Source organism: Struthio camelus, chromosome 4, assembly GCF_040807025.1.
Source record: "Struthio camelus isolate bStrCam1 chromosome 4, bStrCam1.hap1, whole genome shotgun sequence".
NCBI lineage: Eukaryota > Metazoa > Chordata > Aves > Struthioniformes > Struthionidae > Struthio > Struthio camelus.
The window spans coordinates 28,559,725-28,583,320 of NC_090945.1; positions in this window are offsets into that span (position 1 = coordinate 28,559,725).

The following is a 23,596-nucleotide window of genomic DNA, read 5'->3' on the forward strand; positions in this document are numbered from 1 at the left end:
TCTGTTTGCATGGGGATAAAATAGGCCACTGTCTTTAAAGTGTGCAGATGCACATGCTTGCAATTGCTATTATTGATGGGAAACGAGGATACAGCAATCAAGTTGCTGGCTGAAGAGTTTAGATGTGAAATTTAACTCTATTTAAAAAATGAGAACTCTGAGTTTATTATAGAGCTTGTTTTGATAATTATAATTGAAATTTTTTCATGTGAATTTTTGGGTATGGAGGGATCCTCTCTGGAGAAGACTCCTGTAGAAGACTTTCCACAAAGTTTGCAGTGAGCAATGCTCTACAAACATAATGAAAAGCCAACCAAAACTAACGTCGTATCAAGTATTTATCTTAGAGGACCACCTTCGGTCCTCAATATTTTGTGTTCAGCTATTGTTAATTTCTATCTTGTTTATCCTCTTGGCATTTTTTTATTTCACTTGAAGAGCTGAAAGGGCTTTTTATTTGTGTGCTCTTATCAATCAGAATTTCCAGGAAAAATGGTTTCAGGAAGGTCAGATTTTTCAAAAGACAGTTCTCATTGTTTTCTGTGAACCATCTCCAGTGGAATGTCTTTAAATCAGAAGACTTCAAAAACGAAGTCTAGTTTCATTGTGTAAACTAAACAAGGGGGAAAAAATCAATTTCCAATTAATGAGTGTAAGACGACAGAAACAATGTTCCCTTCCCCTATAATTTCCCACTGTGTCTATGGAAAATACAACATTGAGTGTGGAAATCTTTGACGGAGTTCTAGATTTAGTGCATGTTAGTGTTCAGAAACAGTTGAGATCCATGTGAATTAGCTCTATTCAGGTTATCAGCACATACCTGGCATATTCAGACAATAGATTGCAAGTTTCCCAAAATATTTTAAAAATATTGTCAAAATCCTCTCTTAATAGAGGGTAATAACTGGATAATAAATTGGATACAGCTGATTGGATATTATGTCACTTTCTTTACACTTATTTCTGTAAATACAGTGTGGCTCTGACTCTTATATGCGAATTGAGATTAAATTGTGCCTTCCTGTAAATTCACAGGAGGGAACAGAGCCCATGTCCTTTCTTCTTGCTAGCCGTAGTGTAGGAGAGTGGTTTCTAGTAACATGTCATTTTACTTTCTTAGCCACTGAGCAGGAAGTTAGTGGGTATGGGTCTAGGATACAATTTGGGCCTGTATGTTCTACTGTCATCGTGCGCAAAGCAGGGCAGCGGCAGGAAGCAAGGGACTAAATTGTTCTGAGGTATTGAAATGATTTCAGAACTGTCATTCCCCAGGAAGAAATCTGACTTAAATGTGATGACAAATTGCAACTGGGTGGTTGAAGGGGTTGCTGCCCTGTGCTGTAGATGTTGCCACTCCCATGACAGGAACTATGGGCTGCCACATCTTAGAATATAAATTGCAGCGATTAAAATAAAATTCTCTTTTAGTTCGAGTTAGTCAAGTTTTCCTCCAGGCACTGAAGTCTCAGTGATGAGTCCTGTGTGGACAGGTAAGCATGTGGGTTGAATAGATGCTCTAGTGCCCTAATGTTAATGATACTTTGAGAGTTTGTAGAACATTGCTGAGTGGATAAGGTCCAAATTTCTTTAGAACTATAGAAGTAATAGTTTTGTACTTATATGTTAACCATTGTCCTCACACGTGCGCTTTATGTTGAAAAACTAGAATAAAAAAGCAAGTTAAAACATTTTTCTTGATAGATCACCTTTAAAACAGATTTGGTTATTTAATTTAGGTGCCTAATAGGATTTGAGGATTTTCTAGAGCTAGGTTTTAGACACATTTTTCTGGACTCTGTGTGTGTATATGTATGTATGGGCACTGGACAAAAGACTCTTCCAGTCAAGAACTGCCTATTTGTACATGATGCTCTGTTTCCCCTTTCTTAGGAAGAGGGTTACCTGGAGGCAAGAACTAAAAATACGTGTGAAGAGTTCAGATCAGTTCTTCCTCTGATGGTGAAAACACTTTTGAACTAATCATAAACAACTATTTCCTTTAGAGCTCTTTGAATGAAGTTACTCTTTTTTTAAAAAACATGTAAAACATTGCATTTAGGAATATGTAAAATATTCCTAATTTTAAAACAAGTTCTGACTTTGCCAGATATTTCACTTAGATTTCCATATAAAGTATACTAGCTTCAAGGTTAAATGCAAATTTTTTTTTTAATGATTTAAAAATAGAGTAGAATAATCATGGTAAAATCTGTTTCTCTAATCTCTTATTTTTAAATGAGTTTTCAGTTTTTTCATTTGCTGACAGGTTTGCAAATTGACAATCATTGCACTTTACCCTCTTCCCCGTCATGTTTTCTTTTCTCATTATTAAAACCTATAAATTTCACTTAACTTGTTTTAGTGTCCTAATATAAATCACGGGAATAGTGCACTTTGAACAATGTCAGGATACCTCCATACCACTTTTAAGTTGACTCAAGTTATCCAGTCAGTCAGAAAACTCCTCTGTGGATATCTTTTTTTTTTTTTTTTTTTACATTGAATTTTATGCTTAAACTTTGTGTACACTATGTAATGACTAAAGCTGCTTTTTCTCCAATTAATAATTAACTATTGAGTAGTTTAGCCTCACTTTAACTCTTTGTACAGAATACAATTATATTTTTTCAGTAGTGTTCAGTGAACTGTACATCTAGATTAATGTTTTTATTTAGAGTAATAGAATTCCTGTCTTGCATGAAATTTTTGCATAGCTTTTAGAAGGTTTGCATGTATGTTAAGATAAAAGTTGTGAGGACCATTAGAGAGTGGCATTTACAGTGCGGAAACTTTAGCTAGTTACGGTGGAGTTTTTAATTATGCTTTTGTTAAGGTTGTAATCCTGTCCCTGCTCAATTAAGTAACAAAACTCACAGGGTTTGGGCCTATATGATTAAAATGTTGCTCGTATTTAAGCAGTGATGGCTCCTATGTTTTGCTGGTTTTATGTCTTTTTTTGTTTGTTTTAAATATTGCTCTTGTGGATACAAATAGTGCATCTGCTACTGCGGTAAAGATTTGCATGGTGACTCTCCCCGGATGGGTTTCTGAACTGATGCTTTCTTGTGCAGTCCAATAAAAGGCCTTGTCTGCAGCTGGGCAGGTGAACTAGTTCCAATGTTGTAATCCTAGACTCATCTGAAGCTTAGCTGTTGTCTTATCTGGAGGAAAAAAGGATACTTCTAGAATTGTACAGACAAATCTCTTTTGCCTTTCCCAACAGCATTTAATTGTGTCTAAGACTTTTTAAAGTAGTCCTCCTCCACAGATGACGTGGAGGTACTCTTGCACATACCTACAGCTTTGTGTGTGTGTGCAGGCACATGCTATTTGCAGCCTCCTGTTTTGACATGTACTTCAGTGTTCTTCTTGTCCTAATCTGTGACACTCGTATTGCTGCAGGTGTTGTAACACCTAATGCTACTGCAAGTAATGCTGAAGAAAAGTATAATTTTTCTAGTTTGTCTTGATTTTTGTGTATTTGCCAGTAGCTGAACACCACGGTTAGACCACTGCATGATTGTCCTTTTATTTTTAATGGGTCTCTAACAAAACTATGGAGGAAAGAAGGCAATATCTGATAAAAGAAGCATTTACTGTATGTGTTGGGCAGATGTATATGAACCTAAATGCAACCAAACTTTAAGTGGATAATATCCCTTTAATTTTGAATATCTGACAGTGAAAGAGAAGTTAAAGATATAGAAAATGAAATTGAAATCCTGATTGTTCTCTCACAGTATTTCTATATTGACAATATTCTTGCCTAAGAGTGAGAATTAAGCAACTTCTGGTTTTAAAACAAGTATTTCCATCTGGAAGAAAAAAGGTTGTATAATTAGGCTGCTCTAACATACTCATGATCCCTGTCAGTGTAGCTTTGCTGAAGTCAGTGGAATTATACTAGCAAAAGAGAAAACAGTGTGACTGGTTTGTTCTGCTTCTCTAACATCACTGCATCTTAACTATAAAGATAAAACAGATTGACTTCTTAGCTTTGGCTAGATAAGCCAAATAGGTCTGGGGAATGATGAAAGGTCTTTTACCAATAAAATCAGTGTTTTAGAAATATGACAAGACTGTATAGAAATTAGACTAAAAAGCTATAGAATGAGATTATTGGTAGACTTTCTAATCTTTATATAGAATTCTGCAATACAGCATGATTCTATATTAAAGCCTCCAGCACAGTATGAAGAATTATATTTTTTAATATAAACTGAACATTTCAGGAAAAGTAAGTAATACTGCTGATGCATACAATAGAAGACAAAGTACCTAAATGCCAAGTCAGATCTTTAATTTTTGTGTGTGTTGGGTGTGTAAGAGATGTTTAGTTTTCTACCAGCTCCTTTTTTGGTCTTTTTAGCCTCCTGTCAATGACAACTTAAACTGCTATTCTCCATTACTTGTAAATATGTTAACTGGATTTACAAGATATTAACTTGAACCTTTACTGCCATCTCCCACAGTAAAAGTACTCTGCAAAGCAGTGCTCTTTTACCACAGCAGTGGTAAGAAATTGTGTCGTAGCACCAATATATAGAAACTGTTTATACCTTTACATCGGTACTAAATTGAAAATCTGATAACTTTCAGACTAATATTTGAACTGAAAAACTGGTGGAACTACTGAGCATGTTAATAGAAGGCCTGTACTCTTCAATGCCCTTACTGACTTGATGAAAAACTTAGTACTGGCATAGGGAAGTAAAAACTGGTAAGAAAATATAATTTCACTGCAACTCGTAAGATGATACAGTGATCAATTTAATAGTGTCTGGAAATCTGGTTTTGACAGAGCGAATTCTTAGTATAAATGTTCACAAAACTTTTCTACGAAACACAGCAAGTCTATGAAGATTCAGCTAGATGTACAAAGCCAACTGCTATTCTGTATTTTCAATTGCCTAGCTATATCACGGCAGCTAAAAATATGACTTTAATGATATGTTAACACAATTATTTTAAGAGCAGGCTTAGGAAATCTCATGTGTCAGTTCTCATGAACAATTTCAAATGGGACAGAAGGAGGTATGTAGGAATGGGACTAGCTTGGAAGAGTTCCTGAGGGATTTGGAGCAGGAGATAATATGGTATAAAAGTCAGTCCTTTTGTCAGGCTGAGGCTCTTCTGCCTTGTGAAAAAGGTTTGAAAAATCTATATTGGAAAATACCACGCAAATATGTGGGTCCAATTCTTACTATGATGGTTTTCCGATTTTTAGATCCTTTAAAATAAGGGTCCTTAGTTGCAACTTGTTCTATTCGTCTCTATACTCATCAGAAATAAGAAAAATTGATCTTTGCTGTGTTTGAAGAAAAAATAAGTATACTATTAAAAATTATGAAGTACAGTCAATTTCTGTATTTCAGCATATGCACTTGAATAATACATGTAATGATAACATCCAGTAATTCTTTTCCATAGGTAACTTTCTATATTATCTAAATTTGTGCTGAATATTTTGCAGGGGAAGGGAAGAATCAGTTGAATAATCTCTAAATAATAAGTTATGAAACAGTGGAGAAACTTGCAGACCTTGTACGAAGAGTCTAAATAATACGGATAATTAAGTTACTTGGGAGTACTTGAAAATGTCTTAGATCAAAATACTTTGCTGATTTCGCTTTTTAAAAACAAGGCTGACATTTTAAATGTCCTGTAGAGGGATTGTTTTGCTATATATAAAGTAGACTTAAACTGTAGCAATTGGAATGGCCTATCATTTATTCATTGAAAGTGTTTGCCATCTGAGAATAATGAGCTTTGTTATTTGTGGATGTAGGATTGGACGAATAGATGAACATTTTATCCAATACTTGAAGCAGAGATTGAATTGGGCAAAGAACCTGGTTTGTGAGTACAGGGTGTGGTGTGTTTTTTTGTTTTTTTTTGTGTGTTTTTTTTTTTTGCTAGTAAAGCAAGATTGGGCTCTGGGGCCATTAAAGTCTGGAAATAAGTTTCTCTGACTTAAATGGGTTTTGGATTAGATCCAGAGTGGAATATCATCTGCCCTGAGACATTCCAGCTAATGAGAGTACAGAACATCCTATGCAAGGTGATTATTTACATACAATTACAAGGAACACCTACAGTAGAGGAAAAGTAATGTAGTGATATGTAACAAGTTGCAGATAATATATTTAGCTAGTTCTTGGCATTCAGGAACACATTTGATTTCCAAGTTCCAGGGCTGACTTATAAACCTAAGTAGCCCTGATTTCAGTAGTTTAGCAGGAATTTGTTAGAGGAAAAACTACGATAGCAGTTTTTGCTTCACCTCAAGTTGGATGTTTTTGCAGTACCCCAACGTTATTTGGCTGCCTGGAAGATGTTAGAGACATGCGTTTACCTGTGTTAGAGCAAGGTTCACTATTCACTTTTGCAACAAAGTACTTGTAAATTATGTTGTCGTTGCCATAACAGCATATTTATTTGTAGCTACAAATTATAGTATTTTGATGCCTAGTTACCTAGCTGACATGCATATAATAGTATTTATATTCTTAATATTGAATTTATACAATACTAGTTCAATTGATGCCAGTAAACTCTTGATAATTACTTGCAAAACCAACTCAAAACCTTGTAACAGGTCAAGCAAAATTGATTTTTGCTGCTATGAGAGGCCCAGCTAGGACGCGATTGTATCTGACTGGATATATATGTGCCCTTTAACGTCTACATCACTATACTTAACGAGGGGCTGCACACAAAACCCAGTGACTCTGAATTCTGGTTTTACCATATGTAAGAGAAATTAAGTTTACAGTATTGTTAGAACTTATGTTATTTACTTGCACACTGGGCTTTCCTGTTCCTGATTATTCTCCACTAGCTATTGTATGGCATGTTTCCTAACAGTCAGTCTAAAATGGATTACAGGAGATAACTGGGAACCAGCTGCCTTGCTATTGTGGAAATAGAGAAATCTGCTCCTACTGTCGAGTAACAATAGTAACTACCTGAAAACAAAAACCTAGTTCAAATCTCTAAAACTGTTGTCTGATAGTCAGTCGTGTTCAAGCAGATACGCAACTTGCGTCATCTAACAGTTTACATCTGAAGTACGCTTTATTGCTATAAATTGGACACTACAAGGATAACTGATGCTTTAAACTGTTCTTTCCAGGCACAGTGTACCTTCCTAAAACATCTCCATCACAGAAAATGTTTGAAATTTTGATCAATATTCAGAATAATGGTGGTATTCATATTAATCAGCTATAACTTAATCTAAGTTCAGAGACTGTCTTGTGCATGTCCCGTTACCATATTTTGTGTGACTAGTTGAATGAACACTTATTTAAAAAGCTTACTCTTAGCTTTCACTTCTTCCAAAGTAAAGTAAATTTTTTTCCCAAAACATCACTGTTTTATAGAACGCTGTCTTTCGGCTACTTGTGCTTTGTAGTCACAAAAGGTGTTTACTTGATTTATCAGACTTCCTGCAGGGGAGGAATAAGCCCCTTCTAACAGTTATGGTTTGTTTAATTGAACTTACTGTATGTCCATTCCTTTTGGATCTAGATTCTGACTTTGCAGACTTTCATGTAATGTATTTCAGAGTTACTATTGAGTAACCTTATGGAGTAGCTGAAATTTGGATTCTTTCCAATAGCAGAAACTGAATACTTTCCAATATGGTTCTCAGGTTAATGGAGCGACTGCACAGGTTCCTCACTATTTGTAAAATACATAATGAATGTAATTGTAAATAAGATGAGTGTTTATGAATTGTCTTCTCTAGACAGCCATAACTTATGAGTTTAAAATTGCTCATGATAATGAGTTAAGCTTTTTCATAGGTCCATTTGGATTATGTAGGATTCATGTTTTCTGGAATGTTTCATCTTTGCTGTAAATGGAGTCTTTAAGATTAAGCATGAGCCGATCCATAAAACATAAGGTGTTAATGCCCGACAAAAACGCTTGCTTTATACAGACCATACCTGTATGGTTTTCTGAAACTGCTGTTCTGAGCATGGATTTTTATAGATGGTTGAAAGTAAATGAAAAAGCCCTACTGACTCTTTTTTTTTAAAAGAAAAGAAAGACTTACAGAACAGTGGATATTCTTGTTTTATCCAGAATCAGACATTGGTATCATTATCATAAAAGAGGAAAAAAGAGGAAGCTTGACGTGTTTTGCTGGAGATAGGAGCTCCCTTTCACTGTGTGACCTTATAACACTGCAGCTGAGAATGCCCCTGCTAGTGATGGAGTTACTGCAATGCATGGGGTAGTAGTCCAGGAGTTTAAAAAGAAAAAAAGGGGGAAAAAAAAAAAAAAGAAAACCACATTTAGACAGATTGCTCCATTACCTTGTATACTGTGGTTTGGGTCAAACATAGTCTTGGTCACTCAGTACGCCCACTTTCAGGTCAGACATAGGATTGAATGTGGCTTAAAGTCTTTAAAACACTCCATGGAATTTCTTATAGTGCCACTTTAAATGTAAGTTTAGGAACTTTAAATGAAAGTGTGTTAAGTTTTCTTTGCAGAGTGTTATTAACTAGAGGGATTCTGAATTAATTTAGCAGCCAGGTCTGTTCTTTCAGCCATAAGCTGTGCTGTCAGGGAAACTTAATTACACTTTAAGTGGGATGCAAATGAGTTGTGACACTACATCATTTCACATGAAAGGTTCATTACTTACATTAACTGCACAATGCTCTCTCCTAAGCATAGGCCTCATTACAATTTTTCTATTTTTTTTTACACAGCTAAGTCTGAGCAGGGCTTTTACTTTTAGCATCTCTTCTTACTATATGTCCCTTCTTTAATCATTTAAGCTTAAAGTTGTTGAATTCATTAAATGATTTGAAGCTGAGTTGTATAGAAGATACTAAAATAAGGCTGGACTTTATAGACTTCCAGAATGCTCACTTTGAGTTCATTTGTCCTCCTTTGAGTTTTTATATGTTCAGAGCTGTCACATGCTACTTTGAGACATGTAACTTACTAGGGATGCGTACTTCTCACTTATTTCCCAGAAAAAAGAGAAGAAAATAGATGCCATTACTGATTTGCCGTGTTCATTGGGTTATGATGAATGATTGTTTAACAATGGAATAGTTATATATTTAGAATATTTCAGAATTGATGAATTTTGATTCTTTGGTCATTCTCAAATGAGAAAGTAACTTGTAATGGTATCTCTTAAACTCCTAGATGGACTCTGTAGTTGCTTGGTAGAACTGTACTGTTAAGTACTGCCTATGAGTTACTGAAAGAGTTCGAAAGAGTCCTTGTTGGAAGCTGTGTTTAGGATAGTCTTCCTTTTAAGTATTCATGCACTGAAGGCTTAATTTTCATCTTAGCGCTCCTCTGTATAATGTTCTTTTTGCTTTAAAAGAACAAAAATTCTTGCTTTTCTGACATAACAGCTCGCAGCTATTTAAGAATATGATTTACTCTTCCTTGCAAGTGTATCGCATTGTTATGGGCTATTATAGGATGTTTATTCTGGTTGTACTTTCAATTTAATGCTGAAAGCACTGTGAAATAGTATTGAAGCTGTGAACTGAAGTTGTTTGCAAGCTCACACTAGACTGGATTGTTGTTAGACCCCATATGGCTGCTTAGGTAGTCTTGAAGGCAAGACTCTGTCATCGCTTTGCTGCTAATTTAGTAAATACTGGTTACTTTATTAAAAGCCCACTTCATTTATTCTTCTGAATTTGGCGCTTATGAAAAATACCAGCTTGATATCCTTGAAGATATCTTGCAATCCAAGGTCAGTGTTTTACTGCACTTCTGTTGAGTACAAAGAGCAACTTTACTGCTAATTTTTTGTGCGCTCTTCAGGAATGTATTTTGATCATGGCTACAGAGGATGAAATAGTGATTCTGTCTCAGTGCCTACTCAGGCTGTTGTCAAGCACAGAATTCAAATTCATTCTTTACTGCTGTGAATAATCCCACTGAATTCAGTGGGGTTACAATGGAACGGGACTACTTATTGAAATCAATGGGCCTACCTAGGTCACAGGTTCATTAAGACTTAGTTAAAAAATGATACCTGAAAGACTGCTGATGGAAAGTTTATTAGGTCAGCAGTCTCACTTGGTCCCAATCTGATGCATCTCTGAAGTGTTTATATCAATGGCTCATTAACTATAAAACTGCAGTTTTTAAGAAGGGTATCCAAGTTCATGAATACTGTTTGGCATGCTGCTGTGGACTTCAGCGATGAAATAACTTGCCTTTCCTTAGAGGGACCTTGAGTATCATCAAGCTGTCTCTTTATTTCATCTTTATTTGCCTTTTATTAGATTAGAACACTGAAAAGTTGAGATCCCATGAGCTTCATACTAACTTTGAATCAATGTATAAATTATTTATATGAAACTTTTGAGAATGATTACCCAGAATTGATGTGCAACATTGCTTTGAAGTATAAATGCGCATATAGCTCTATTTTCTAGGTTGAAAATGGGCTCATGCAGAACTATCGCTGTGCCATCAGTTGACTCTTCATCTTGCCCCTTCCTTGAAAAATAATCGCGCTATGAAAAAAAAGTGTATTTTACAAATAGAGCAAGTTAGGAAATGGGAACAATTTTTTAACTTTCTGAGATTTTCTCTTTTTGGTTAGATTATTTCTTCTCATATTAATTTTTTTAAAGAAAGTGTGTATCTTGCCTTATGTCTTGAATTTTGTAGTAACTATGTGAACAAACTGATTACAATTATTTTCCAGAAACAGTTCATCAACCCCAATGGCTACGTACCTTCTTTAATAAAAGGTTAACACAAGAACTCAGGCGCTGAGTATGTAAGTGTTCCCAGAGCCAACAAGAGGTGAAGACAGACTTGACAAACTCTTCAGTTCAGTCATTCTCCCGTCACTCAGCTTGAACTCAGTAATGTGTTTGCACAGAACAATCGCACTTTACAAAAATCACATGTGATGCAGTTGTGAACTATCCTGGTTAAACTAAAAGCTGAGCCAGAAGTACTATTTAAATCTTCCTTAGGTTTTATTCTGATTCTATAAGCAATAGAGACCTCTAACTGCTGTCAGGCAAGGCTCAGACTTGTGACACTAGCCAGATCATTCTGCAATGGAGGAAAAGAGAGTTCATATGGAATCACTGGGTAAAACCTAGCAAGAAACGGGATGTTTCAGTTTATGAAGAGCTTATATATTTCCATTTATTGAAAGATGTTTTGATATTTTTGGACTGAAAACTTGAGAAAACTTTTTTTTTGGGGGGGGGAGGTGTTGATGGTGTGATTTTCAAAAATGTGCAAAAGCTTATTTAAATAAAAAGAAACATCTGTTTCCTTTAACAGAAACCTTTAAGGACTGAAATATTTTAAAATATCAAAATTAGCCTCAATCTTCAGACTGTTTTTTAGATGAGTAGTCCAAATAATTATGCCTAGTGTTTAATCTTTTTAGTGTTACCTAATACTTTCTTCAAAAAAAGCTAATGAAATCTTTTTCTGCTCATATCTCCAACTTCAGTACTACTTCTGCAATTATATATATGCAATGGGTAAGGGGCAGATACCCTATTCTAGAGCTGAAGAAGGAACTGTGACTTTAAAAGCAGGATATCATTTACTGTGTGTTACAATGGCTGGTACAGAGGAGGCTGGACTGGAAAAGGTGTGGGCAAAGGCTGTTTCCCCTCTGAAGAGGGAAGGGAGAAGATAAGAGGTGGAAGGCAGAGGCTTAGAAGTATGGGCTTTCGTAGATGCTTGGAGTAAAGGTCTAAGCATGTACAAAGGGCAGCTGCTAATGGGGCTTTGGGGGAAATTCTTACTCCTTTTGTTTTTCTACTGTGCGTCAGTTATCTGCATTGGAAACTTTTCCAAATTCTGAATGGCTTTATCTCAGTGTAGAGGAAAGGAGAGAGATTACGCTGTGGATTAAGGGAGCTGAATGAAAACTGAAGTCCCTACAAATGGTCTTCTAGGATGAGGGGAGAACTAATGTGACTGAACAGGTGCAGGCAAATAGAAACACAATCTAGCAGATGTAAATTAAATGTAGTGAAAGAAACACTGCATTAATCTAGCAATTATATTTAGGATTGCCTTTTTAATGGCTGGCGGTGACTAACATTGCTTGAACATGTCTTTTCTGAAGGGGCAACTGTGCTAATGGTCGAGCAGTTAGTAATAAAAAAAGAATGAGGTTCTTGAGCACTGCAGAAGTGACTCTGGCTTTGGACTCCAGGTTACTGCTGGAAGCGTCAGGGTCTTGTCTCTACCATTGTAACAGCCAGTTGTGAATCTTAATACTACCACTTCAACTTAGTTGATTTACTGAAGGGCTAAGGCTTAGTGCTGTGTACTCCTTTCACGTCTTCATAACTGTTAATATGAAGCATGAGTGTATAATCCTCTATACATATTGTAAATAAGTCTTGAGGATAAAGCAGTTTGCATTTTGGAATTGCTTTTCTCTTGCTAATATTCAAAACCTATGCAAGTAGTTCAGTTCTTGAATTTTGTTTTGCAATAAATTATTGATTGTTTTTTTAAAAATTACTTAATTATCATGGTATTGGATTACTTAATTGTAGTTAAAGTGGGGGGAAAAATGCCTTTTCCAATGTCAGTGAGAAGAGAATGAGTTTAGGCAGCACAGCTCGCTCCATGCATTAGCCATACTTGTATTTTAAAATGTATTTGCCTGCTGACTAATTACTTCTATTCAAATCACTGGACTTTATGGAATTAAATGGGAGTGGAATTAGACCAATGCTGAGAACTTCTGAAAAATGCAACCTCATTAGGTGCGTTGCAGCTGAACTAGTTTGAAAGTATTTATAATCCCTAAAGTGATTATTTGTATTCAACTAGCTGGCAACCTAGAGGTCACCTGAAATGATTTGGTGTAAAATATGCTGAGCTGCGTGGTAGTGAAACAAGATATTGAGAGAACTACTCGTGTCTCACTTGATTGTGTGTATTCTTGGGTGGGGGCAGACAAATGACACATCTGCCACCAAAAAAGGCAACTTTCAAAACCGAGATCTGCCTTTATGCGTTGTAGTAAAGTAGCTGTAAAAATATGCCTAAGGAAGGAGGTATTATGGGGGAAAATGGACTAATATAATAGACCGTTAAAAATTAAAGATCTCTGGCACTACTGTTCAGACATACTGAGTTAGAAATTCAGCGCAGTTGTAGAGAGCAATACCTTAAAAGAGTTTTGAGGAACAGAAAGTATCCCCATAAATCACTTGTCAGTGTAGATAATAGAGTACTGCATCCTTTTCTGTCAGGTGGAGTAAAGGTTATGTGCGGTTGCTTACTCAGACTGTGTGCTCTTACTGGAATAGCCAGCGTTGGCTTCCGTGAGTGCTGTGGGCTAGAACGCCTGCGAGGCAGTGGGTGCGTGATCTTCCATGCACCCTCTTACATGGTGGCTTTCTCTCTCTTCCATCCCTTTCCTGCCATCTGTTTTGTCTCTTACTTTTGCTGAAAGAGGCAAGTTGAGAGAAATGGGGAATGGACAGCAGTTACTTTATCCTTTCTTATGTTGGTCTTTCTAATTGGTTTTGGGGGGATGGGGTGGAAACTCAAAGTAACCCGTTGTCAGTAAAAGTTTTGAGATAAACGGTACCAAGGAAATAATTATAACTATTTCAGGTTCCCTCCCTCAGCTCTTCTTGAGGCAGAACAGATATGAACTGCCCAATTTACAGTTTACTGCCTGCTTTTGTGATTGCAACATTTTTACCTTTTTTCCTGCAAGTGTTATAATTTCAGAGCAATGCCATGGTATTTAGTAGCAGTAGTGATAAAGCTTCCTGTGTGGCATTTGAAAGACGGTGATTATTGAGCTAGGGAAGAAAATTATTTTTCTTCAAAAATAAGATGTTGACTGTAAATATAATTCAGAGTCTTCTGAGTAAAAAAGTGTGGTAATGAATAACTTGTCTTGCTTTGAAAAATAAGATGTTAAAGGTAACAAATATTTACGTTTGAAAGAGAAGCACTAGGATACTTCAATGTCTTTACAGCTAACGGTCTGTAACCAGAAAAACTGTTTTAAAGTAGCCTTTATAAGTATTATTTTTCTGCCAGGAAATTGCACAAAAGGTGGAGAGCATTATAAATTAAAAGTAAATTGCAGGAGACAGTTAAGACTAGACATAGCCGCTGTTAGTTTGAGTGGTATTTTATGGTAAATTAATTTAAATGGAACTGTCCTGGGACTTTCTTCTCAATGAGATTTAGTCTGAAATAGAGTCACAGTATGCCTAGAGTGGTCAGGAATTTTCTTTCCTTTGTGGCTTGCTTTGATCAGGATTTTTTCCTGTCTTCCTTGATGTCATATGAGTTTTCTGCCTTTATCCAGAGAATATAGGAAATCTGACCCCTTTGTGGGGTGAAATTTTAAGTCACACCTTTCTGTTTTTTTGTAGCTGCTATAATCTCAACATGTTTATAAAGCGGGGTTAAGGGAGTATTAAATCCTCCCTTTAGCCTGACCTGATACTATTTCCACTCAACCTCATGTGACAGAGACTTCTGCTTTAAAGGTGTCAGAAATTGTGATTCAGTCTCCACACTGGAGATTTGAACTCTTTCTCCCTTCTGTATTAGCTGTCGTAACAGCAGTGTAATCTATAAAAAGCCATTTGCTACTTTTTTTTTGTATTTTAAAAAATGAGACAAGAGTTTAGCTGGAAAAAAGACCTACTGATGATATATGGCAAGCAGGGTGTATAAACTGTTAGGGACATATATGCCTGAACGCTTGAAAGATCCTTGCTACCCTTTAGTTGATCAAAATAGCAAAAGCAACTTGATATATTTACAGTATTTAATTTTCTGTTGCTCTTCGAGACATAGAACGCACCTCATGGTGTGTTCCCTTTGGGTAGTTCATTGCATCGGTATTGAGGCCCCTGCTAATTTCATTCCCCTCCTGGATGTTCAAGAGAAAGCACAAGAAAGTGTTTAAATCAATGAAGCTAACAAATAAACAGCATGTGGCTGATGCATGACCTGTCAGATAGAAAATACAGTATGTAGATCGTATTGATGGTTTCTGGTGAAGAACCATACTAAATATTGACAGCAGAAGTTGGTATGTGATGAACATCTAATTGGGATTATGTTTACATAGAACTGTAGCAAGTTAACAATAGTAAGAAGAATGTGATCTAGCCTCCTGTTAGGAAAAGCTCTTCTGTCTGGAGAAAGAATTGTACCGTAATGGAGTTGATAATACTTTTTAGAAACATATACTTTCAAACTTAATTTCAGATATACAGGCTGTATGTTTATACTAGTCTTCACTCTTTTCCTTTTGAATTTCTAGCCTTTCCCTGGATCATAGACTTTTTTTTGTAAATCTTAGGATTTCCAGAACATGTAAAACAAAAAATCCCAAAGGAAAAAAAATACCTCTTACTGAGTAGTTGAATTTCTTCTAGCACACGCTTATACCATTGTCCAGATAATATCCACGCATATCTGATGTATTGATTAAGTGCTGATACACTATAAAGTACCACAGTTTTCTCTTTTGAACAGATTAAATTCATGTTAAATGTTAGTTCTTCAGAACAGCTAAATTCAAGAAGAACATGTGTTTTTGGGAGGTTTTTCAGGAAATCATGGTGTTTGCCATGGTTCCAGAATAATTCACCTTTTCAATTCAAGCTACTGGGGAGGAATTTCAGGTAGCTGAGTCTTTACTCAGAGTACAGTGCTTTTATTTTTGGTATAATTTATTTAGAAGTTCCGAAGTAATCTGAAATATCGGCATATACTTGCGCTATTTTCTGAGTATAGGGTCAGATTTTATCGAGTTACATAGACATTGTACTGAAGCTCATGGAGTAGCTCTTGTCTTTTCCTCCTCTCAATGATATCTAAACAGTTTTCTTCAGCTACCAAGAGGATAACATTTGCCATGTACAAATTTAATACCTATTCCAAATTCTGATCACATTGGAAGGTAAGTGAATTTCATCTAAAATAGAGGAAAATAATGGGATCTTTTGAATTCCGAAAGGCAAGTAGAGCTCCGTATTGTAAACACAATGAGCGCCTACTCTGTGCATTTTTGTGTCTCTAGTATGTTTGTAATCACAGTGCAGGAAATCAATGAAAACTGGTATTACTGTGCTTTCCACTTTTCTGGCAAGGTTATTGCTAAGTACTTCTAGAAGAACTGAGCATATGCACCTCATCTTTGGCAGCCTTAGTTAAAGACTTGTCTTTCAGTTCACTGTAGGAACTTAGATTGAAGTATATCTCAAGATAAATATAATTGTTTTCATTTGAGTAAATAACAGCCAAAAGGTAAGTACTAATGGAGACAAATAACTTGTCCTTTATACATGAAAACCTTGAATGATTTCTGGCAAAGCAGTTGAGCAATAACATGGAAAGATGTTTTTGTGTCTGTATTCTAGTTTGCCATTTACAAAATATCGTGAAAGCCGGGGAAAGTGTGATCCATGCAGAAGCATCTGCAAATAGCATAAACTTTGAGAGGGCTAATGGGAAGTGAAAACCTTGCTTGAATTTCACCAAACTTGTCTTGTGGCTTCTTGAGATACAGTACCTGTGCTGATATTCTCTACAGGGAAGAAGAGTGATGCTACACACGACTTCTGCTATACGGTGTGATATGTTCCTTTGCCTTTTACAGTCAGTCATCAGGGACGAAAAAAAGCTGGAGCGTTGATTCTGGACAGTGGAACTAGGCTGCATCCTATATTTTTGAGATGGGAAGAGTGATAATGGAAATGAAATAGAAAAGAACTAGTTTTGAATCTTTTTTAATGAAAACTAATTCATTAGTAAGATTTCTTTGAGCTTTTCTTCATCATTGCAAATTGTAACTTGAAGATTTTTTGTTAAAGGTGCAAGACTGCACAGTATGTCTACAACAAGAACATGCCTTCAGTCTTATTCCCAGCAAGTACTGAGAAGTACTTTTAAAAGCATCATAATAAGGTATCTCAGAATTTACTAAGTGTTGTGGTATATTCCTAGCTGGCTTGGTACGATGTGGGATGAGAATAGTACAGAACATTATTTTAGTTAATGAGACTACAGAATTGCATGAATGGCCAGAGAGTGATTGGGCAGTTGGAACTGAATGTTGAAAAGGCAAGTGATATGTTTTTAGGAGTGGCTTGATGTACAAATGAGGTTAAGGAACTCTTACCTGTGTATAGCTTATGTAAAGTATAGATTTGGGATTGTGGCCAAGTGAAGATGTGTGATGTAAAATAAAGGAATAAATGCTTTTATATACTGTCAGGAAAAATCCAAGAAGTAACAAGGAAGATTAGGAGGATGTAAAGATCTGTAAGAAGGGGAAAAATTATTGTTGCATATGACTTATAAGAAGTAGGTGTTACTAGTTGTATGGCATCTAAAATAGGTTTCACTGTAGTCTAATGTGTGCAGCTTTGCACAGAGAGACTTTTGGTTTCACTACGACTATTTTTGGAAAATGAGTTCCTTAATGATACCTGATATTCCATCCACTTGAACTTAACCACCTCATTCATAAAGGAGGAAAAAGAGGGTACCACTACTACCTCATCCTTCCAGAGGACTTTGAACCTTTGTTTCACCTGTAATCACTGCTTGCTTTTGAGAAGCTAGCAGTGTGCCTTAAATTCCTTATGCAACTTAAAAGACAAAAAACAACCTCAAACCTTTATAATAATTCCTTTTAAGAACTGCTTAGTATTTGTTTTCCTGACATTAACTGCAATAGCAATCATGACAGACTCCTCTGGAATGAATATGTCGTAAATATCTTTTTATAGGATTTCTTCTGTAATGCAGTATTACGCTAAATAGGCTATTATTTTAAAGCACCATTTTACTTGTCTAACAAGCAGCCTGCAGCTTCTGCATCTGTAAGCCATTGTGGAAACCCATGCCTGTGAATGCTGTCTGCAAACAGATTTCTGGTGTGTGGCTTTGGTTTTTTTATTCCTTAATGAAGCTAAAGCTATGGTTAAAATTTGAAATATTGCCCCTCAGAGCAAAAGCGTCTTTTGGGTCGATTGCAGTGTTTTTGTTTTTATTATTTATTTCCCCTGTTATAACCACAATATCCTGGTGGTGGCAGCAAAGTACACGCAAGGAAAGTAAAATGAACACTAAGGCATAAACAAGCAAGAGATTAATGATGCTGTGCGGTGCTGATGATGACTCTGACTAAATGCATCAGACTCTTCTAGCTTAAAATGGTAGTGTAGGTAAATAGAGGGCTGATGTATTTATCAATTGTTTTTTAAATTGTATTAGGTTTCATCCAAACACAAGTGAATTCCTTCTTTTAAGTCTCCATTTTTAGTGGAAAATGGGACTTTGTGTATTCTTTCCTTTGCTCTCCTGGTATCATTACAAGCTGCAATTTAGAAAGAACCCTTTTGATTGACACACAAAACTAAAAAATTTTAATCTAGCACAGTTCTCAACGTACCTTTACTAGTCTTACTGTATTTTCAAATAGCTTTTCTTAATCTGGGAACATGCATGTTTCAGTACTTTCTTGGTTTTCATGTCTTTAGCGTTCATAATGGCGTGCTTAATTGGCAAGGTGGTTCATACTCTAATGACAGATTGCAAAGGACATCATATTAGATGTCCTAAGAGCCCTCTTTATTCCAAAGTATACATACAAGGATGCCCCAGCAGACATGAGTTATGGCTGCTGTACCTTGAATAGCAAGAATGGTGAGTGCTGGCAGGAACATTACTAAAATGAAAGAGAACTCCTGGCTGCCAAATTGCAACTGTTGGTTTCAATGTTAAACTTGTTTGTCAAAATACTCTTGGGTGGAATCAATAAAAGCTGCAGCCAGAATGGTCTGCAAGTAAGCGGTCTAATCCAGGAAAGTTCATTTTAGATTGATCTAAATGGGAGTTTTTCGTAAAGAATATAGCGTAACCTTTTGTAAATGTGTGGCTGGCTTTGTTGGTGAAAGGTGGCGGCCTTGGGGCATGGAGCTATTTATTTGCAGACACAATATAGGCAGTCATGGAGCAATTTCTCCGTTTCTCTTTACCTATGTGCCGAAATCCCAGCTTGCAAGAAAGGCTTCAGGGGATCAAAGAAGGTTTCATGCTCAAGAGAAACTTGGTATTTGGCCCCTCTGAAACAGTATGCACACTGACACTTTGTATGAAGTGGTTACTGGGAGAGGCGCAGAGGGATATATCTAGCTAGCAAGAGAGAACAAGTTTTAAGGTCTCGCTTCTCTCCTTTGGTTTTTAGTGGTGAAAGCGTGGGGCAGCCCTAGCTCCCAGTGGAGTAGAAATGGTGCAGTGGGGCCAGCACAGGTGTGCATAACAGAGCTGGGAGCTCTTGACAGATGTGACTTTTGCTGAAGCTAAGTGTGACCTTTGGTGAGAGCCCATAAGGAGGCCTGAAAGCAGAGCCTAGAAATGCAAATACCTGGGATGTAAGCTCCTTTTCCTTAACCCTTTAATATATCCAAAGGGAAAACAGGTATTCCTAGCACCTGTTTGAAGAGGTGCCTCTTTGGCATGAGGGACAACTGAAGTAACATCTGTTTGCCACTCCTGGGTCTATGCATTCTTAGTTTGCTATTTTATCTAACCATTTTCACCCATGGCAGTTTGTCAAATAGGGCAATCGTGTATACTCTAGGTACTGATTCTAACTAAAGTGGTATAACAGTGTAATTCCTACTGTTAACTAGTGTGCATAAGCAGTAAGACCCGTGTATTTTAAAATACATGGTTAAGCAATAAAAAAATTAGCTTTAGAAAAAGGATTTACTTTTTCATTATTTAGGTGAATGACTAAAAAGCTATCATAGCTGACTTTCTTGCATGTGCTGACTATGCATTTGTTCCAAAGACAGGGATGAATGGTAACACTCTAATAGATTTTAAGCCTGTATGGGAGCATCTTGATTGTTCTGTCTTCCCTTCATAACCCAACTGTTAATCTTTTTGTAAAAAAAAATTACATTGGTTGAAATTCATATTTCAGAATAAACCAAGTTATTCAGTTCAAGGAAATGTCTCCATTAAGTCCCCAAATCTCTGCTGTTTTTAATACCCTATTAGTTTTAACTTCCGTAAAATTTTAGATAGCTTAAAACTTGTGTACTCTGGGAAATTCACATCAGTTTTACTTAAGCTGCCTTAAAGTAAGATTCGTCTTAATTCCAGGCAATTTTTTACAGAATATTAGCTCTTAGATAACAGGATTTTGCCCCCAACTTCTTGTATCGTACAAAATTTCTAGTTGAGCTAAAATGTCCCCTAAGAAGAGATCTACACTGTATTTAAAGACTTTAAGTGATGGGAAAGCTATCAAATCAATTGAAAGCTGTCCCAAGAGGTAATTACCTTACTTTGCTGTTAAAAATGGCATTTTTAATAACTTATTTTCAACTTCTACTCTCCAACCATTGGATCTGTTTGTGCATTTGTCTTAGATTGAGTTGCATCTTTGTAACTGGTCCTGTTGGCTGTTGTGGGACTACTTGTGGCACAAAATATGTGATCTGAATACTGAGGTCACGATCTGCCTCACAGCATGCCAGTTCTTTGGCTGAAGGGGGAAGGTAATCTGTTTACTTCCTGAACTTCCAGTCTGCATGCCAGTGAAACTGGGGTAATTTACGAGGTAACGCGTCAACAATTTTTTAAAAATGATAATGAGCAGGTGAACATAAACTGATATATCTTGCTTTGGTGCATTCATTCTTTGTTAATCAGACAAACCTAGAATTGTTTCCAAAGGTAAGTCACCTCCCCTAAACCAGATGTGCCCTGGGTGCATGGGGAACATTTTGGCAATGTTTTCCTTAAAAGAGATCCCTAAGTGACTAGGAAGAAGGCAAAGATGAAACAAACATTGAAGATGACTGTTAAATTAGTTCCAAAATAGGTAAAAAGTTTTTGCTCTCTATTGCTAGTTTTCTGTAAGAAAGGCAAATCATGCTGAAGATGATTGAATAGTTTTGATTGAAAATGCATATCCATAAATATTAAGGAATTTTATCCTATAAATGAGAGAAGCACTGCTAGTACGGAACCTTTAAATTGATAGGTTAAGCCAGGTTTTCCAGCTGTGATTGCAAATAATATTTGACTAAGTCAGTAACTTGTCAAAGGACCACCAGAACAGTTCTTGATTTATTTTATAATCATATCTTGTATCCTGCAAAAAATATCCACTGCTAACCATACAATCTCAGATTTTTTTTTTTTCTCTCTATGCTTGTGCTCTGTTATGTGCTTTCTCCTTTGTGGACCTAGTCATTGTATCTTTTTCCTAATTTAGGGCTCAGATGTTTGATTTGATAACTTACCATGCATCAACTGAGCTACAGGAAAGTGACTCCCTGCACATTTTTTAGCCTGATACAAATGTGAGTTTGCCTTTGTTTTAGTTAACAGTTTAGCTAACAATTTCGTGTGTGCAGCTGGCTAAAATCATGCATGTGCTGAGGCTGCAGCTCAGCTGATACATAGTACCTCATTAAGCTACAAGTACACAGCTGTGTCTATATGATATTTTAGTCTGAGACTGTGATAGGTGTCTATACATTTGTATGCTCTGCATTGGGCCTCTTTTTGCATTGAGCTGATGACATCCTAAACATTGAAAGCAAATTAAAATTTTTATTTTATTCTTTGATTTCCCTCCTTTATTTCTTGTGCACCTGGTTTCCCCACTGGGAGCGATGAATCAGATGCTTTATGGCAAGAATGAATGTTAGAGTTAGCAGGACTGTTAGAGCTAATATAGTGAGCTAAGATAATGTTAAGCTATATTAGGTATGGGCTTCTTAACAGTCTGCTTTGGGTATCTATTTCACCTCTGACCGGCAGTGAGTGAATCTAGAAGGAAGCAGAAAGCTGAGACGCAAAGAGAATGACCGGTCAATTAAGCAAGTAGAATGGCAGACTGCTAATACAAGCTGAAAGGAGGGAGTGCAGGTTCCTTGCAACTCATTTGCAATTTTCAGAAACTTTGGAGCATTGATCTTTTGAACCTCAATCCTGTGGTATATTAACCATCTTAAAGGAAAGAAAAAAGTTAACTTACTGAAAATATTCCTAGTGAAGGAGACCAAAATAAAAGTGGACAGCAATATGAAGTCTCCATACTGTTTTTACAAGCTGTTCTCATTACAGTTGCAAGGCTATAATGCTGTCATGCTATTCCTTGAATAATGACCTTCTGCTGGTGTTCTTCATCTAATGAAACCTGTTTGTATGTTTTTTATAAAGCATGCATTCAATTTTTCTGTATTTATATTAAATCTCTAATGACTGTGGTTCTCATCAGTTTCTGTGAGTGGGAGGAAAGAATCTGACCAAATTTGTGTTATCAAAAGGAAAAAAAAGAAGATACGCTTTAAGAAGGCATGTTTATATTAGGACTGTAATTTTTTTTTACCACTTTCAACACTCTGCCTACAACTGGGAAAGAAAGGCTTTACCTAAAGGATGAAAGGATGAAAAGCATCTAGCCAGAATAGTGGTTGATGACAGAGCCCTATTCTGATCTGTTATTTAGCCTAAGTAGTTCCCCTCTCTGCAGTCACATGGTTTTCTAGCTTGTTTCAGGGTATAGGTTGTGACTACTTGGATGAATTAGTTAAATATGAAGAACTTATGTGCCTTCAATATAGGCAGATAATTATACATTTCTAGTTATTCTTTCTCATGCACAAATGCTACTACCATGAAGATGCTCACGAGTTGGATGAAGTGGGTTCATAGACGTAAACCAACTGAAGATGAAGCTAAGAAACAAGTGATGTTGGGCACTGTGTTTTGAGACATTTGCATCTGAACTCTTTTGTAAAGGACAATATCCATAGTTTATAAAACTGGTTGGTGACTTGCTGTCATACAGCAGCATCTTTCAACCATGTTCTTGATGGACCACAGCTTGTTCATTTTTTTTTTCCTATCACTCCTTAGCTGGTCTAGAGCAGAGTTGTGTATTTGGGTATGGTATACTCAGTACTTAAGATGTCACCTCCAGTTAAAAACTGTGCAACAGACCTCAGCAGCATAGAGCACTGAGCTCAGATTTCTGGTGCCTTCCCACAGAGTTTTGATTGAAGACTTATTTCTTATCTTTAGTGGGCTCCGTGGCATGAATTCAGGATATCTGAAAGACTGATGAAACCTGCAGGATGAAGAACACTGTCAGCATTTGTATAAAGGTAAAGACTGCCTTTACAGAGACAATTTCTGTAGTAGTGGGCTGAGGACTGTGGAATGAACTGAATGTGACCTCTGCCTTTCTCTGTGGATAGTCACATTTCTTTGAACTTGCTCTGTTTTCAAAAAACAGTTTTTACAACTTTCTTGCACTGTAAGGTCCCTTGTGCCAGAAGTTTATAATATATTTCTTCTCTAGCCTTCAGAAGAGAAGGGGAAAATGACCAAATTTGTCTCGAATGTGGAGTCATGCTATGTATTGCATTAACGCTTTCTGGAACTCAAGTAGATGTTGATGTTCAACACACCAGGAATTAGTGCAGCATTTTTTGTTGCTACTAATGGCTATTCATGTACTCTTTGCAGAAATTTTTCTATTTTATTTTTATCTTTAAAGAATGAATTAATAGTAGAC